The sequence below is a fragment of the Hirundo rustica genome, chromosome 2, assembly GCF_015227805.2.
Source record: "Hirundo rustica isolate bHirRus1 chromosome 2, bHirRus1.pri.v3, whole genome shotgun sequence".
Lineage (NCBI taxonomy): Eukaryota > Metazoa > Chordata > Aves > Passeriformes > Hirundinidae > Hirundo > Hirundo rustica.
The window spans coordinates 51,274,930-51,292,745 of NC_053451.1; positions in this window are offsets into that span (position 1 = coordinate 51,274,930).

The window sequence follows — 17,816 nt, forward strand, 5'->3', positions numbered from 1 at the left end:
CTTCTGCAGCTTGATTTCCACATGGAAAATTTCTAGCCTGGTTAAATCGAGCAAAGGTTTGTTCCATAGTGCATGACTCTTTACCTGTGCTAGCTCTTACTGAACTTGCTGGGTTCCAGCCCTGTTAAGGCTCGCTAACTCGCTTTCTCAGGTACTGTGTGTGTATACTGACCGTGAATCAACACTGAGAGCCACAGACCATAAGAAATTCATAATAAATATTGACTTTAGATAGTGGCAGCCCTGTCCAGCACTACCTTTGGCAGACAGTTTTACCTCTTAGCTTCATTTAGCTCTACAGTATCTCTGGGAATTTGTCACACATTCTGGTTTCTAGCATAATACTTTTCTGGAATTCCATGTGCCAAACTTTTCACATGCCAATTCTTCAGTCCTTTTCCTACTGACAAGAAACAGAGAGCAACCTGAAAGAGAGAAAGTCATCCACAAATCAGGGAGGGTTCCTCTTTTCAAAGAGCAATGAGGATGATATTTGTATGTGAAGCAGTGTATAGACAGATGAGAGTTTGGACTGGTGGAGAGGGCCCTAAACATTTGTTTAAACAGAAGGCAGGTTGCACTCCGGTAACTCGATGTCACTGGATTATGTTATGCGTGTATACACAAAGCTTATAAGGAAATAAAAAATGTTTTTATAACAGAAAGTGACACTTTTGAAGCGGGGCTACAAGACAATAGAAGGACTTTTTAAGTTTTTTAACCATGCAGGGAGTACCTTTGTCCCATGTTCCGTGGGAGCAGACCTTGCGAGGTGCAGAAGTTGATGAGGGGCACAGCAGTGTCAGAAGCGAGGGAGAGATGAGCTGGACAGGTGAGCACCAAGGCTGTGCTCTGAGCTGTTATAGGAACACATGCCAACCTTTCCTTCCACCACATGCTGCTCTGCTGTACCACCCTCCACCTCACAGGGCAGCTTGTATCGGCTTTGAATTTATATAAGCCCTAGTATTTTTGCTTTAAGTCAGAGTTAGACTGAGGGATGAATTGCTATCATGACATGTTCCCTCCTACCACTACAGAAATAAAGTGCTTTTGCCTCACCTGAATCTGCAAATTTTAAACTCTGTGATTTTTCTGCAAGTCTTAAACCTCATTTGTAAATGCTAATTCTACTTATGGTAATCTATATCCTTAGTGATTTCAATCTTAACATCCACCATAGGCTTGCTTAATTTTTGTCTGCACTTTCATGAAATTAATTTCTTGCAAATATCTCCTTTTTATCCTTTAATAACATAAAGTTCTATGCAAGATAGGCAATATCTATTAATATATCTGTATGTATGTGTGTGTATATATACACACACACACACATATATATATGTATATATATATTTCCAAGTTATTTAAACATCACAAACAGTAAAATCAATGAGGGATCTCAGACTGATCTGTAAATGCTAACAAACCCGGGGGAGTGAGGCTGTGAGTAAAAATGATGTGAGAATTCTCCCAAACCACTTAGTTATATGCAAATAAATTTCATTGACTCACGCCAAAAGCCAGTACAACTGTAACCTGGTTACACATCCGATGGGAATCAGGCTGCATAACAGAGTGCTTTTAGTCAGCAGCCCCTGAATCACTGATGGAAGCACTATAAATCACTGTTGTGTGGCTACAACTGAATGTGTAATTATTCTACAGCTCCTAACAATAGTATAAACTTTTGTGGTAGATGAATAGATGATCTCACTGTGATTATTACCTTTTTTCTGACTTCAAACTTCATAATTGTTTGCAGAAAAATTATCTTGAGGCCAAGTGAGGAAACAGCAATAACAGCTGTCTGACAAAGGTAATGCACCTTTTTAAAATTAGGCCAGTCACTGACCTCAGACTGAACTGGCACTTTGTTAAGGTGTAAGAACACATCTTCAGCATCTGTATGCAGTGTTGACAGCCTTGAGCCACAAGCAGGGATAATGCACTTAGAGCAGATGAGTATGAAATATCTGGAAAGGTACCTACTTCCTGAGATGATCCCATCTGGGATGGCCAGTCCCAAAATGTGGTGGAATAACCTGGCTGTTGCCACTGCAGCCCTGGGAAGAAAGAGGCTCTAATTCAAAGAAACAGAGCTGGGTCCAGACAGCATCTGTGCACTGCATTTGGCCGTGTGCCAGGCTGCTGCCATCTTGTGCAAGGTTTTTTCCTGCCTTTTTCCTGGGAACAGTTATTTGTATGTGTGCAACCACTAAATGCCCTCTCCCCGATCTGCTGTATTCTTGTGCTGTACCTACAGAGCAAGCACAGAAAACCAAGACCATTTTATGGGATCCCAGATTTAACATTCCCGACCATCGGAGATACTATAAACATGGTCCTCAAGTTCAGCCTCAGGAAAATGTTTCTGGAAAGGGATCAAAGTGCTCTTGGAAGGTCTGCTAATGGGGATAGCAATGGGGAGAACAAGAGAGACAGGTGATGGACCAGCTTAAGTTGACTGGGAGTTCAGTTTGTTTATTCAGCAATACATAAAATGAGTTGACAAAAATGGTCAGAAGAGGAAATACGAGGGAAATATCTGGCTCTTTAAAGACTAATGGTAACAAAGCTCCTCTGTTGGATGGTTTATAGGTGCTGGGACAGACCACAGCAAAGCCGGCACCAGAAAACTCAAGTTATTCACACATGTTGATACTATATTGAGATGCTGATTGTTCAGTTCAGAGGAAGAATGAATTCAAATGCTGATGGAGTGACTATTCCATCATGCCCCCTTTGTGGCACTTGGAATAGTGGACACTTTATTGGATAGCATCTACATGTTTTCCAGAATGATTTGACATACTGTCAGACTGCAGAAAGCAGCAGAGGTGTTGAAATATATTGCTTTCAGCACCAAAGTTGGAAAAGTATGCTGCTGTCAAAAAAGAGAAACCATTGAGGGGCACTTTGTGCTTCCTAAGTGCAGGAGTGAAATTGTATACAGCTAATAAATAATACTGAACTATGACATTTATCCTGGGTTTCTTGGTTGTTGTTTTACAGGTTTTTTGAAGGGAGTGGAAGGCTACACAGAAGATTAAAAATGCAAGATTGAAAGTGCAGAGTTAGAAAGCAGTGCACCTCATACTTAATCCATAATTAAATATATTTTTTCATACTCTTGATGTTTAGGAGAAGCAGAGATATGGATATTGATAGCACTTCACCATAAATTATTTTCTCTGGGAATATGAAAGGTAACTTCTCTTGTGTCTTCTGGTTTCCGTAGCTCACACCACCATCAAGCATTAATATGTTAAACTGAAAACTAATGTATAGCACAGGAAAATGAAGTGTTGGTTTTTCCATATTACTCAGTGTCCAAGTGGCTTTGCCTTTGTGATAAATTGAGTTAGTAATTTGATTGCATATTGTCTCTTTTTCTTTTAATAAGAAGCTGTAATTCTAATTAGCTGTATATGTGTGTGTACAAAAGCACATAAACCCAACCTTTACAGTGTGCTATTCCAAAATTATATCAGCAGAATTAGGCCATTGTGATATACTGTATGTAAGAATAAATTTCATCAATATTTTACTACAGACTATGTGGGGGAACATCTGTTTTCCTAATGATTTAGATGAGACAATCTGTGACCCTGCCCATGGAAGTTCTGGGTCATCTTTTTTTGGTCTCAGCTCTTCACAGTTTGAAATCCAGACCAATCTCCTGTTGCTTAAATTAGAATGGGTCTGAGGGCTGCTATTTTGTACATAACAGCATGTTTTCCTGCATCTTCCTTTGCTGAACCTAGTATTGGCCAGTTTTTAGACTACAGAATTCTATGAACTGATCCTATGCAAGGATATTTGTCATGTTTTATGTCCTATTTGTCATGGTTATATGAAATACTAGATTAAAAGCATATGCTTATGTAGATTTCCTCTCCTCTTATGTTTAGGATATGTCTGTTCTTGGATAAATTTCACAATCTATTTTGAGTTCCACTATGTGTATGCTAGATGAAGTAGATTGTTTTTTCCTCAGGTGGGAAGTGGATAGCTTTTCCAAGAGCTTTGTACTTAGAGACTGTGTGTTTAACTAGGTGGCATATCTATCCTGTAATTACATCTGTTTCCCCCACCTAGGAAAAATAGTGGAAGGAGTTGTATATCTCTATTTGTTTTGAAATATAAGCTCCTCAAATTGATGGGCAGGAGTTCAACCAGAGTGATTGCAGTTATCCACTGAGCACATTCAAACAGCAGTCTGGCTCTGCCCAACTCTGTACATAATGCTCTGGATGAAATGTGAAAATCAGTTCTTCTGGATCCCAAGTCTAGGTGCTGAGACCACCCATGGCCTTCTCAGTGTCGGGGCGAGTCCAGTGCATGTGTCTTCTGTCTCTTGGTCCTTTTGTTACACAAAGAAGTGTTCAGTGGGATGCTTGGTGGATGAACATCTTGAGCATGAAATGATATTCATCCTTAAGTGCCTCCATATGCTCACGGCAGAACTCAAACAGTACTATGAGAATACTGAGGCTTCAGCTGACACTACATAAACACTTCCAAATAGTTTATGGATCAAACATAACAAAATGGATATTTCTTAAACAAAGTATTTTGTAGAAATGCTGATCTTTGGTAAATAAATCTTGAACTGGAAAATGGATCTAGACTTCAGTTTACATATGTGTGAGTTTAACTTTATTATTAAGTCCATTTATCTGAAGGCATGTATAAACTTTTGAAAAATAAAATCCTGCATTTGTAAAACATGTCATCTGCAAGGCCTGTTCACCATCAAATGCAAAAATTTTAACCTCGTTGTTCTTATCCTTTCAGTTTGCTGTCAAAATACTATTTTATAATACTATAAGTTCTTTTTTAATAATGAATGCTGCAGTCAATTTTTTTAATTGACAGAAGTGCAGCTGGAAGTTTTGTATCTCTATCTTGCTCTGTTCCAAACTGAAACTAGAAAGGTTTGTGTCTAGCAGAACTGGGCTAGAGGTATGCTGATCCTGTATAGCTAGATGGCAGCATTCACATTGCTTTGAGAAAAACTATAGTTATTTGTACAATTTGGCTGCTCTGTTACAGTTAAATGGCATGGTTCTATTCTGAAATGTGCTGCCCAAGAATGTCTGAATAACTAATACTTCTGGAAATCTGACCATTTCATTTAGGTGGTCTAAACTGGAGGTTTATTATACTTTGGCCCTACAGATAATGAGTATGAAATGTAATACTTACCCATTTATTTAAAAGGATAAAAAATCTGATTGTGTGCATACATCTTTTCAAACGGGCTAATGTTTAGCCTGAAATCAGGCTTTGCTTTATCTTATACAAGATTCCATTTGTGTGAGAATTTGTATCACAAAACAAGCTTGTTTGGGTGATACACAAAATTACTTCCCTCTGTTACAGAAACAAAAAAAACTTATTCAGCAAAGTCTTTCTGAATGTCCAACAAGCTCCTCCTGTCATCTCTCCCAAACTTTACCAATCTCCTTAAGTATAACCCCACTGCCTCCTTCCTTGCCCTGTAAAGGGACAAGGACACCTTTCAGAACGTTAGCCCTTTTTCCTCCCTACTTGTTGAAGATGTCTATTTGTCTAGTCCAGGCTACTACACACACAAGCATCCTGTCCCTAACATGTCAGCCCACATGAAGGTGAGCCTTGGAAGACCCAAGACTGGGAGCTTGGACCCTGCTGGCTCACACAGTCTGAGACATATACAGAACACTCTACTGTGAGCAAAGTTTTGGCTGTCTCCACCTTGTCCTTTCAGCTTTCTGCAGGATGATGCCCTGAGGCTCATTTGTTAAAAGCCTGCTTTGCAGTCATATGCAGCTTTGGATGCCCAATGCTCTATGTGAAATAGATTTTGATTGCTCTCAGCTGAAGGCCAAAGTGAGTTTCAAAGGACTGAGTGGACAAAAAAACGCAGAGTGAGAGCAGGGAGATGGGTATTATGTGTGGTAAGAAGCAGACAAATAGGCATGGGCAATGGTTCTGTGCATACCTTGTCAATTGAAGTAAAGGCTTTGACACCATTTTCCACATCATTCTCCTGGAGAAACTGGCTGCTCATGGTTTGGACAGGTGCGCTCTTCACTGGGTAAAAAAGTGGGCCAGCTCTTTGGGCCCAGAAAGTGGTGGTGAGTGGAGCCACATCCAGCTGGCAGCTGGCCACTAATGGTATTCCCCAGGGCTCAGTACTTTATCGATGATCTGGAAAGGGGATCCAGTGCTCCTTCAGTCAGTTTGCAGATGACACCAAATCAGGTGTGGACCTGCTGGAGGGCAGGAAGGCTCTGCAGAGGAATCTGGAGAGGCTGGATCCAAGAGCTGAGGTCAACTGTGTGAGATGCAACAAGGCAAATACCGGGTGCTGCACATGGGTCACAACAATCCCAAGCTGTAAAAAAGAACCTTTAGGATTGTGCTGATCTGATCTGGCAGGAAAAGGAGATCCTGGTATTGTCTTTTCTGGTAAGCTGTTGCTATGGCCTCAGCAATCAAAACGGGGCTGAGTTTATCTCTGCTATTGCAGTTCAATTATTTATGTATTTCAGCTAAGTGTCCTTGGAGAAGCTATTGAAAGATTGGAAGAACCTTTTCTGCTGCTCTCTGTACATTTTTATCTCTTGTTTGTGGACTAAACTGCAGAAAAGAAAGCAGGATAGCTGTATACAGAGGTGCAGAGGTGTGAGCCTGAAATGAAGTAATACTGCAGTGAAAAATTAGGCTTTGTTCAGCATCTGTATTGCAGACTGTAGGATAGCAGAGAGATGTTTACACCAATTTTCAGTATTTCTGCGTAACACTGAAGGCTGTACTGTGGGCATATCTACTTGAAGTAATAATTTAAAATGTAAGCATGGTTTTATTAGCTAAAATGCACCATTAGGTTTCAATTCAGTAATTCTGGATTTACAGCCTTGTTTGACTGCATTACTTGCTAACCCATAGACTAAAAACTTCCTGAATTTTCTTGATTTCTGTAAACCCAGTGCCTGTGCTTTTTTATTTTATGACAAAGTTTTTATATTTACCAGTTTGATAGACAAAAACTGCCGTCAGAAACTGACATAAAGCTCCAGAGTTTCTTCAGATGGGTAATATCAAGTAAAGGTCAGTAAATCTCATAATAAAAAGCTGTATAAGATGGAAAAATGGTCAATAGTTCATTAAATCTAATCATCAGAAGCTGTAAAAGTTGAATGAAAAAGCCACCTGCAAGTTCACAGCTCTGTTATTAATACTTAGATAGGAAACTCAGTGGGAAGCCTTGACCTTGAATATACAGGTAAACTTGCTAGGTAATACATTAGTTTGCAGTATGATTGGATTTATTTTTAAATTTGCCGAAACAGAGAAAAATGAGACCACAATAACACAGACACCTAAGTACTTTTAACAGGTACTGGACTGATCTGCCATAACTGAACCTACATCTGTAGGATTTTGTCCAAGTGTCTAAAGAATTTGTGACCTATTAACCTCTCTGTTTATGCTAATTCTTCTTTCCTAGTTTAGGGGGCTGCATCCTTTACCCAGACATGCCTCATGGTTATTCCAGCTTGGATATTACAATATTTAAGTACCAGAAGCATATATAAAAGTGTGTGTGTATATATATATATATATAACTTCAAACAAAAGCTTTGTTATTGTCTTTATGTACTTCCTTAGGTAAACTGCCTAGTACAAGTTGGCAATTTGTTCCACTGTGCAAATGTGCAAATAAGCTACAGTAAAATTACTGTTTCTTTGTTCAGTCCTCTTGAATGAAGGAGAAATATGTATTAAATTTAGTGGACGTGAAACTTTCCTGAAATTAAATTGGTGGTTTTTAACTTTCTTGAATTTATATTAAACTTCAGAATTATTGTAATTTAAATATTTAATATCTACCTTTCTTATAAAGGTATTACAAGGAAAACCCTTCTGGGACTTATTTAAAACAGGTTCCAATAACTATCACTGAGAACTCTTTAACCTACAAGATAAAGTATGTGCATGATATTGAAATGCGAGTAACAATGTAATATCTCGATTACATTTTAATGAGTTTCATACTCTATTCCCTCAGTGCCTGAGACATTATTATATTTCAGAATGACTATTTTATTACCTCAAATATTATTTTTTTTTAATATATAAGAAAACATAATATGCAGCTTAATTAAAGCTAGGGGGTTTTTTTAATGTACATCATCTCAATAAATGGTATTAAGGAATTAACCTGACTTGAAGTCTGTACCTGTAGGACCAAAACATCCTTTCACTTTCCCTCTTGCAGACCAAATGAATTAATAGTTACTTCACCCTTTGAATACTCAGGAATTCATGCTGTTTGGGTACTAATGAAATGCAGAAAGGCCCGGGGCATAATGACCTTAACAGTCAAATCATCCTGGTTTAAAAACCAACCGAACAGAAATAACATATGAAGAACTGTTTCCTTTTCTTTGATTTGACAGTAGTTTTAATGCCTTTTATGCCATTGAAGGTAGGTTTCCATCATCTGCAGACCTGATGGGATGATGAACTGCAGCAAAGAGCTGAGAAACTTACTGAAATAACCCTGCTGCCCGAGAAAATGCAGCACTACCAGCACCCTAAGGATCTAAAATATACCCTCTAGGCAGTTTCTGTGGTGTGCAGTAGTTAGTTCATTTCTTTTGTTTGCATGAGCTAACAAGAATCAATGGGGCATGGATCTCTGCAAAACTAAGGGGCTGTGAGAAAGGCACACCTCTGTGCACAGGGAGGCACCAGCCTTTGGGGATGATGGCTTGCATCATCCAGGAAAAGAACACTTCTGCATAGTACCAGTACCTGACAATGGAAAGTAAATCAGCTTTCCTCACAATATGCCATGTTCCTCTTGGACAGTTCAAATGCTTACTTTGTTCTAAGTTAAAGAAAATGTGGTTTTGAACGTACTCATTCTCTATGATTTGTTTTTACTTGTAAAGTGCTTTAAATTCAGTACATATTTACTCAAGGGGAACTTGTTCCACTGTTCTTGTCAACTGCATATATTTTGTAACTGTTTTCAAGAGCTGCCCGAGTGAAAAAATTGATTTTCAAGAGCAGAACATTGTTCTCCTGACTTTAAGGATGGGTAGTTGTTTATACAATTTGTTTTCCTGTTTTGTTTGAGGCCTTTACCAAAAAAAAAAAAAAAAAAAAAAAAAAAAAAAAAAAAAAAAAAAAAAAAAAAAAAAAAAAAAAGTTTCTGTATACTTTTTTTGTCTGGTAGGCATGAAAAAGTCAGTACATTAAAAATACTTTTGGAATTAAATTAGGGCATCAATTGCAACCTAAATTTGAGTTAATCCTTATTGAACTGAATTCTATTTTAACAGGACTATACACATTAGAGGTGAAACAGCTTCTAATAATTTGTCTAGTTTGAAATACTTAAAGAGGACTTAATAGCTCCTCTGAAACTCTATTTTTCTTCTATTAGATCTTTCTGTCTCAGCTTTGCACTTACAGTAAAAGCAACATTTCCTACAAATCAACTACTGCCCTGCCATGAATTTTCCCTTCTGGAAAAGATTATAGACAAAAATATCTCAGAGATCAAAAAACAAAAAGAAACCTCATGTAAAGCAACAAGTATGGCAAATACCACATTTCCCTAAACACATGCACGGACTGCTCCCTCCTAAAAGACATACTTGCCTCTTGTAACCTTACTGAAAATAATGCTATTCACTTGTTAGCCAGCACTGGCTGTAGTAGCACCTAATGTTATGATCAGATCATGATCTTAGATGTTAGGCTACATTAATTGCACTCAAATAGAGATATAACAAGATTCTGACACAACCATAAAGTCTTGAAGGAAATTTTTGAAGAGACTGATGGACCAAGAGAAGTTAACATGAACCTGCTAGCAGGCAGGTATCATATAAAAGGAAGAAACAAAAGACAATGTATGACTGAAGTAATACCATATAGGTGTGGAAAACTTAAGTTTTACTAACAGTTCAGTGTTACTCAGGACATTGCACTACCTGTGCTAATGTCAGGGCTCTGGAAGGGAAAAGAGCCCACTCCAGCCTAGTGCTTACATACTCTTTCTGCTGTAAAGCAGAAAAACTGATGAGGTAATGGGAAGGTTTATATAATTAAGAACAATGGGCCAACAAATGTTCATTGTCAGCCTGGGTCAATCTGAAGCACCTCAGGCAGCCACGTGGTATAGTTAAATCAAACTTGGCAATTGTGCTGAAAATACATCAAGCCAAAGTTAATTCAGAAATTGCTTGAACAAATTCTGTCATTAACTGCAGAAAAACCTAGCTAATCATCTTACAATAATAAACTGTTTAAGCCTGAACCCGTAATTGATAGATTTACTTTGTGGACACGTTGTTGAAACAAACATTGTACTTCAAAAATATACAGTGAATTGCATAGAACTTTACAAATAATTTTTTTGTTAGTAAAATAAATGAATGCAGTCCTCAGAATCAGCAGGATAGCCCCAGCACTTTTCCACTCCTGCAGGCACTTATTGCTGTAAAGGCTGTTGCCATTGTGTGTTCTTGGGGTACAATGCACAGTGCAGGGTTTACTGCTGGCAGTGCTAACCAGAGCAAATTATCCACCTTGTGCAGTAGCACCTTCCTGGGGTGCAGCACAGGCAGCTGCAATTGGTGAGGGCCAGGAGCTCTGAAGCTGGAAGAAGAAAAGGACGTATGTCCAAGGCCTTGTTCATGTCTTGTGATTCACTTTCTGGAGAGCCCAGGAAGTGTCTCCCCGTGAGACAGGTACAATACACAGGTTTTCTGTGAAGTGCTTGAAAACCGAAGTGTTTTCAGTCTCCAGACAGAAAAAAGAAGGTACACAGGGCCACGAATCTGTATTGTCACATTGACTCTTGGGAAAGTCCAGGAGTGGTGGGGAGGTTCAAGCAGGCACTCCAGCACTGCTCTCTCTTTGTCAAAGCAGCTGCAGTTCTTGCACAAGTGACAGTCAGGATCAGTAATTTGGAAAACTGCAGGAAGGTGTGTCTGCTGAAACAGTTGTATATCTGCAGGAATGAGGTCCAGGTGATGTGAGGTGCCAGCTGTGCTGGGAATAGCTGGGGTGTCAGGCAGTGGTGGCAGCTGTGAGAGTGCTGGGTGGCATTGAGGGGTAATGGGAGAGCCCCAGAGAGGCAACCAGGGACAGGGACAGGGACAGGGAGGCTTCAGCCCAGCTTGGTGTATAAGGGCAGACGAGGCTGTGTGTGAGATCTGGGGCAGGTGTGTGATGTGGGAGCTCCTGCGCTTGAAAACTGATGAACTGCATCTTGTTTCACCCCTACCAAGACCTAAAGAGCTAAAAAGTTCTTGTATTTCCCAGCCTCTTCCCACTGCTCTGGGGGAGCAGCTGCCTACACTGACCCTGCAGCTTTGATGTAAGCAGCTAGTCCTCTGTATCAGCTGGAGAAGCTGATTTCCACAGCTCATCCTTTATCTGTAGAATCGCTTGAGCTCTCCCTCAGAAATGGCTGAGTTTCTGTGATTCCTTTGTCTGGTGTATGCAGTTAATTAAAATCTCTGGGTGCAAAACTTTTTTGAATGAAGTGTCCTAAATAAGTATGTTATTATCATTGCCAAAATGATTTTGAAACCCTGCTTATCTCCATATTCTTTTTCCTAGTTTGGTTCCTTTGGAAAAAGGCATAAAAATAATGAATAATGTGGTGATACCATCTTTTCTATTGCTTTAGCTTACTAGATGTGTCAGTATTCTCTATTTCAGCAGTCATCATTACACAGAGTAGGAGACTGCATTACAGCTGAAATTACAGTTAGCCATCACTTTGAATTTGATTGCCTGTCTTTCAAGCAAATTCTAAGCCAGAAAAGCATTGGTAATACATTAGTACTCCTGGTGTACATCACCTTTACAAACAACTCAAGTGTTAATAAATTAAATTTACACTAAGAAATAGTGGCCTGTGTTCTCAGAAATGAAACAAATCCTATCACTCTACTGTTTTCTAGTTAAAGCTGGAAAAACACTTGGTTTATGGCTTGGAGACTGCAAGTAAAAAAACAATGTACTTCACTCATTGACTCTTTTCTTCTGAGACTAGTATCAGTCTGGAAGCTGCATATAAATATTCTATGTTGATCAATACACAAATGCCAAAAGGCACATAGAGAAGGCAGCTTTTAAAGAGTCTTTTATGAAAGACTTCTTGGAGGAGCTGTTACCAGTGGAAGAGAGGGACCTCCCTTGTGTTTGGTTTTGGTATGAGCTTCTGCAAGTTGTCGACTAGTTAATGTGTGTGCTAGTCCTAATTAGCATGATTGCACTTCAGCTGGAAGCGTTCTCAGCAGCTAACATCAGCAGTGCTACAACTGGCTGTGGAACTGAAGAAAGGTGCGGCTGTCACTGCTGTACTCTGGTCTTGGATTACAAAGGTGTTGCTGTTTGTTAGTTAAACACACTGCAAATTAGAAGACCAGGTATTTTGGAACTTACAGCAGTAGGGCTAAAATCTAGACAGAGCTTCAGGTGCAGTAACAATTTCTTTGAAATGGACTGAGCAAATCCATTATTTATTAATAATAACCAAAAAAAACCCTCGCTAGAGATATATATTTTTTTAAATCTAGATACAGATTTGAGCACCAGAGAAGGTGCCTGGTAAATGCTAAAACAAAAACAGAAGAACACTAGAGACAAACATCCTTATCATCTTTTTGCTCCTTATCATCTTTTTCCTCTCACATTACCTTGATCCGTTAGGCCCAGAGAGGGTCCTGTGCCTGAGGCACCACAACAGCTTTGAGTTCCTGCAGTACCTTGCAGCAGCCAGCTCTTTGTTATTCTTTTTAGTTATATTTCTCAGCTTTTCTTTGTTTCTAAGTCCTGTGGTTTATCCTTTTTGCTCACCAGAAATAACAAGAATAAGTGTCTTTGTTCCAACCGTGATAAAAGCCCAAGAGGGAAAGATGGCATCCTTCATCTTCCTTCAAATCAGCAGAAGGTGGTCTGAGAGAATGACATATGTGTGAGGTTTTGGATTATGGAGGTGTATTGAGCCAACATGACGCCAGGGTGGTTTGCTCCATCTGCAAAAGATTTCCAGCAGCGAAAGATTTACAGGAGAAAAATACTGTCTGCAACAATTGCTGTACATGTCTATCCAAAACATCTATCTCCTAGGGGGAAGAAAAGCAGTAACAAATTGTTCGAAAACATGGGTAGCCAAAAGATCCTGACCCTGCAAGCTGCATATCAGAATCTTTGGGGGCAGTTTGTAGGCAACAGCTCTCCCAGCATTCTAGCACTTCATTCTGCAGGGTAAGACTACACTGGGCAAATTAGCGATGGCAGACTTAGCAGGACAAGATGGTTTGCTTTTTCCCACTGTGGAGAATTCAAATAATCTACTTAGCACTCTCAGCCCCTGGGGGCCTGAGGACTGTTCTAAGCCAATGAGACAATGCAGATCAAAAATTAAAGGGTGACCACTCCTGGTCTAGACAGCACTCTGAGCATAAAAATATCAACTTTTTCTAAATACAGTTTTTTTTCAGAAAGAGACGTTTAACATACAGAAATCCAAATGAGAGTAGAGCCCTTGGTGGCCCAGGTCATTAAACTGAAGTTCCTTCTCCTGCTTATTACTTCAGCATTGTCACACCAGCACTAACCATTTTCTGAACCTAAGCTGTTTTTCCCACACTTCTCAATAGTCTTAAAAAAAGTCCTCAGGGGAAAAAAAAAAATAAATCCTCTTCTAGAATAAAATAAATGCACCCCCCTGGAAATGCTTCTTTTATCTTAGTATCCCTTCTTGGTGTTTTGGTGGATTTTTTTTGGTTAAGCCAGAAGAGAAGGAACAATAACTCTATAATCTTGATCTAAGCTACCAGGCGGCAGATTCAAACCTTGGGTGTTTATCAGTGTGACAGTGAAGGAATTAATCTCACTGGTCCTCCAGGTAGCAGGGCTGGGATGCTTTGGTAATGCATTCAGCAGAATGCCAGGCATTGTCAGTTAATAAGGATCTTTCTACAAAGTCAGATTTCTGTATTCTGAAAAAGTCATGCATGTTCCTTACTAAGAAGTCATGCAAACTCTTTTCAAAACCATTGTTAAAAGCATAAAAAAGCAAAATGATTTTTTCTTAAATGCAGCATATCTTACTTTTCTTTGTTTTTACTTTGTGGTGGGTTTGTAGAGATAATGCTGTATATGGTACAGTGTATGTTGGCAGTGTTATTGAAAAGCCAATTACAAGGGAGGAAAAAAGATGAAGTTTATCTCATTATCTTTAGGAGTCTCCAGATAAAATTGCAAATGGGTGTGTTTTCATAAAGCTTTTCAGTTTTCACTATCTAGCTCTAATTAAAGCTTTGTGTAAATTCACACATCTTGTCAAAAGCACAGAGAAAGTATGGGGAAATTAAAAATTCAAGACATTCATACAATCTTTTAATTTTGCATGTTTTACTATCTTTGTTTTGAACTTTTGCAGGGGAAGTTAGTGCTGTCCTTTTTTATGCATATGTTTTAGCCATAGTAGCAGTACCTGTGTGGGGAACACAAAATTCACACGTGAAGCTGAGCTAATACAGACGCACAGAGGCATCCGTCCTCTTCCCAACAACCTTGCAGTACAATTTAAAATGAATTGCAAGCAAAAGGAGTAATCATTGGGAAGAAGGTGGGGAGAGGACAGGATATCTCAGATAGCACCAAGATACAGAAGCCATTGTAAATTTAGCTGTCAGTCCTTCTTTTAATTTCCTATGTAGAGAGCATTTGGCTGGGTGGGTATTCCTGGCTGCCTCTAAAATCAGAAAAAAGCCTGCTCTGCTGGCAGGTGTATAGACAGATTTGTTCAGTGGGACAATTCTCCCTCTCAAGGCCACAGCATATTTCCAGAGTGCCCTCATAAAAGCTTGTCTTCCGGAGCACCAGGCTATCTTTTTAACTCAGGGCAGTGCCAGGGTGTTACTGTTTCCTCATTATCTGGGGTCTCTCGCTCCTGTTGGTCAGGGTTGCCCCCGAGTCAGGGAGCTGATGCGCTCTGCGTGGCAAAACCCTGTGAGAGTCAAGGTGATGTTCTCATTAAAGAACATGGTGATGTTCTCATAACTGCGAATCTCTCAGGAACATCCTGACCTTCAAGAAACTCAGTTTGTTGTCTGAGCTGTTTTCTTCAGAGAGGCTGCTGGAGAACGAGGAGGAAAGGTCTGACATACAGCGCACACACTGACACATCAGGCAGAATCACGGGGGTATGTCATTGCTGAATCAGTCTGTGTTAACTCACAGCTCTACAGAGAATACAACTTGTAAAAATATCGGAAAAGGTTACCTCAGGTACTGCATAGCAAACCAATTAATAATTAGTAGTCCACTAATTACAACCAATTTCTAAAGTTTAATAGAGTCTTGTGATACAAAAATGTTTCAGATGGTTGTAGGGACTACAGGTTTTATATCTATATGTGTATGTTTGGTTTCTTATTGCCTTGGATTTTGTATAATCATATGCATATGGAAACAATGCTGCAAAACTGCATCAAGTCAGACAGATAGCAACATAGTTTGGACATTTGCAGATGACTGGATGGGTGGAGAATCACATCTTCTATTAAGCCAGGCGTGAAAGACCAGGCTCCAACGTCTAACTTGGACAGTGTGAGATAGGAATGTTTTTAGCAATTAATTAAGTAAAAGTGCATTTATCCTACATAGTACTTGTTATAGTGGCTTCTGAATATGTTTTTTTAGCAGTCTTTATTAGCAAGTCTCAACAGATCATGCAAAAAAAACCAAACAACTGAATTGTGTCTTGGCAGGCACAACATTTGTCTGCTACACTTTTAAACAGACTGTGGAAAGAGAATTTTTTACAGCTGAAGTCCAGACACCTGGCAAACAGAATGTTTTGCAAGGAGATTGGTTTACTTCACTTGACAGTTTTATTAAACTTTAATCACCTTTTCAATGAGCGTGTTGTTTAGTACTCGCTGTTCCTATGGCCTAAATCAGGGACTTTTAAAAAGATGAATACTTATTTTTCTGATTCTCAAGCACAGTGTGGTTCTGCTGTCTCTCATTATTAACTGTAAACCAGAGATAGAAATTGTGTAGATAAAAGAAGGCAATGAAGCAAAATTAAAGTGCTGTCAACACTAGATTTGTCAGAAATTTAATGAGCTTTGCCATAATGGGTACTGATTATAGGTGATATTTCACAGTGCCATTCATCAGTCAACAAAATAATATACTTTTAGGAGACAGCTGTAACTGTGTTCTGCAATGATGGAAGTACTTATAGATGAGATTGATGTGTGCTGTGAGCAGGTGCCATTGCTACCATGCTCCATTTAAAAGCTGTGTGGATTGTATGATGTTGAAGTTGTCTCTTACCAAGTATCTGCTTCACAAAGCCTAAGTAACAGTAACTGAACACCCAGCTCAGCTGGAACTGTCCGCTGCTAGCCATTCCTATGGTTTTATGCCAATCTGATGTTTTCCCCCATTTCCCTCTGATCTCTACATCTTCTCCCTGCTGCAGCAATGCCTGTGACATGAGGAGTTAAAGCTTATTATGAGTCAGTAGCCAAAGGTGTATGGTAAGGCTACTGCCCTGTCTGGAGACTGTGGGTCCCCCAGCCCTATGAACAAACACCATTCACAGATGGGCCTCATGGGGACAGCCTTTATGGCAAGCATTATACAGTGTTAAAAGTTCTGGCATTTTAACTGCTCTCTCATTGCCCCTGCTACCTTGGAACCTTGCTTCTAGTTATTTTCTAGGAAAGCAAAAAACCCAAAGAGTTCACTGATGGATGTACGGGCAGATTTTCCAGCTAAGTCAGATCTTTCATTTGCCTTCAATGCTTTTTTTCAGAACTTTAAGTCTTTCATGTTGGTGGCAACTGATCTTCTGTGTCTACAAAGAGACTTCAGCATGGACGCAGGTACTCAGAGAACCAAAAGCAGGAAATAATTTCAATTCCAGATTCAGCTTTATGTTACTTGTTACTTTGGCTGCCATCACACAAAAAGTATTGGCTGGATTTCTTGATAGCAGAATTTGAGAAGACTACATCAAAGCTAATCAAAAAGGCAGTTTTAGAGGAATGCTCTGGTATGTCACTCCAAGTCCTTAAAATCCTTGTTGACCCTGGTAATCTTACTCCCACAACCAACTCTTCATTATTAGAGCCCTCTTTATCTGAAGGAGTACCAAAGAATCTAAAATCTCGTCACATATTACATGGAACCATCTCTAGGGTTCAACACAATAATATTTCTGAAGCTAAGAACTAAATTGTTTATATGCACTAAGATTTTAATTGGTACCCCAACCAACAGTATTCAGTATTCTTCAAATATAGTAGTCACTGCTTTATTTTAACTACCTTTTGTCACTGAGCCATCTGATACCAAGACATCAGGACATTAAGATTGTAGGAATGAGCCTACGGAGTAGGCTCATAGTAACGTGAGGCTATGGCAGATGTTCTGGGTAATCTAATATGAATGGGGAAGAAAACAGCCAACCCATATTCAGCTGACCATTATCAATGTCTCTCATCATACAGTGCACATAGGACTGGACTCAATTTTGACATTGAGTTACTTAACACTGAGTGGCCCAGGGTAAGCCAGGAAAGCTCTAAATCTGGGTAATTTTCTGGTATCCTTCTAAATATCACCCAAGGCATAGATAGTAAAGTTTTGCCTTTTTGAGGCACGCCCAATCATTTTTGGATTGAGATTTGTGAAAATGATTTTCTTTCCTTTTTCAGACACTCTGAAAGATGCTGACAGTGTTGTGAAAAAGGTCCACTAGCTCT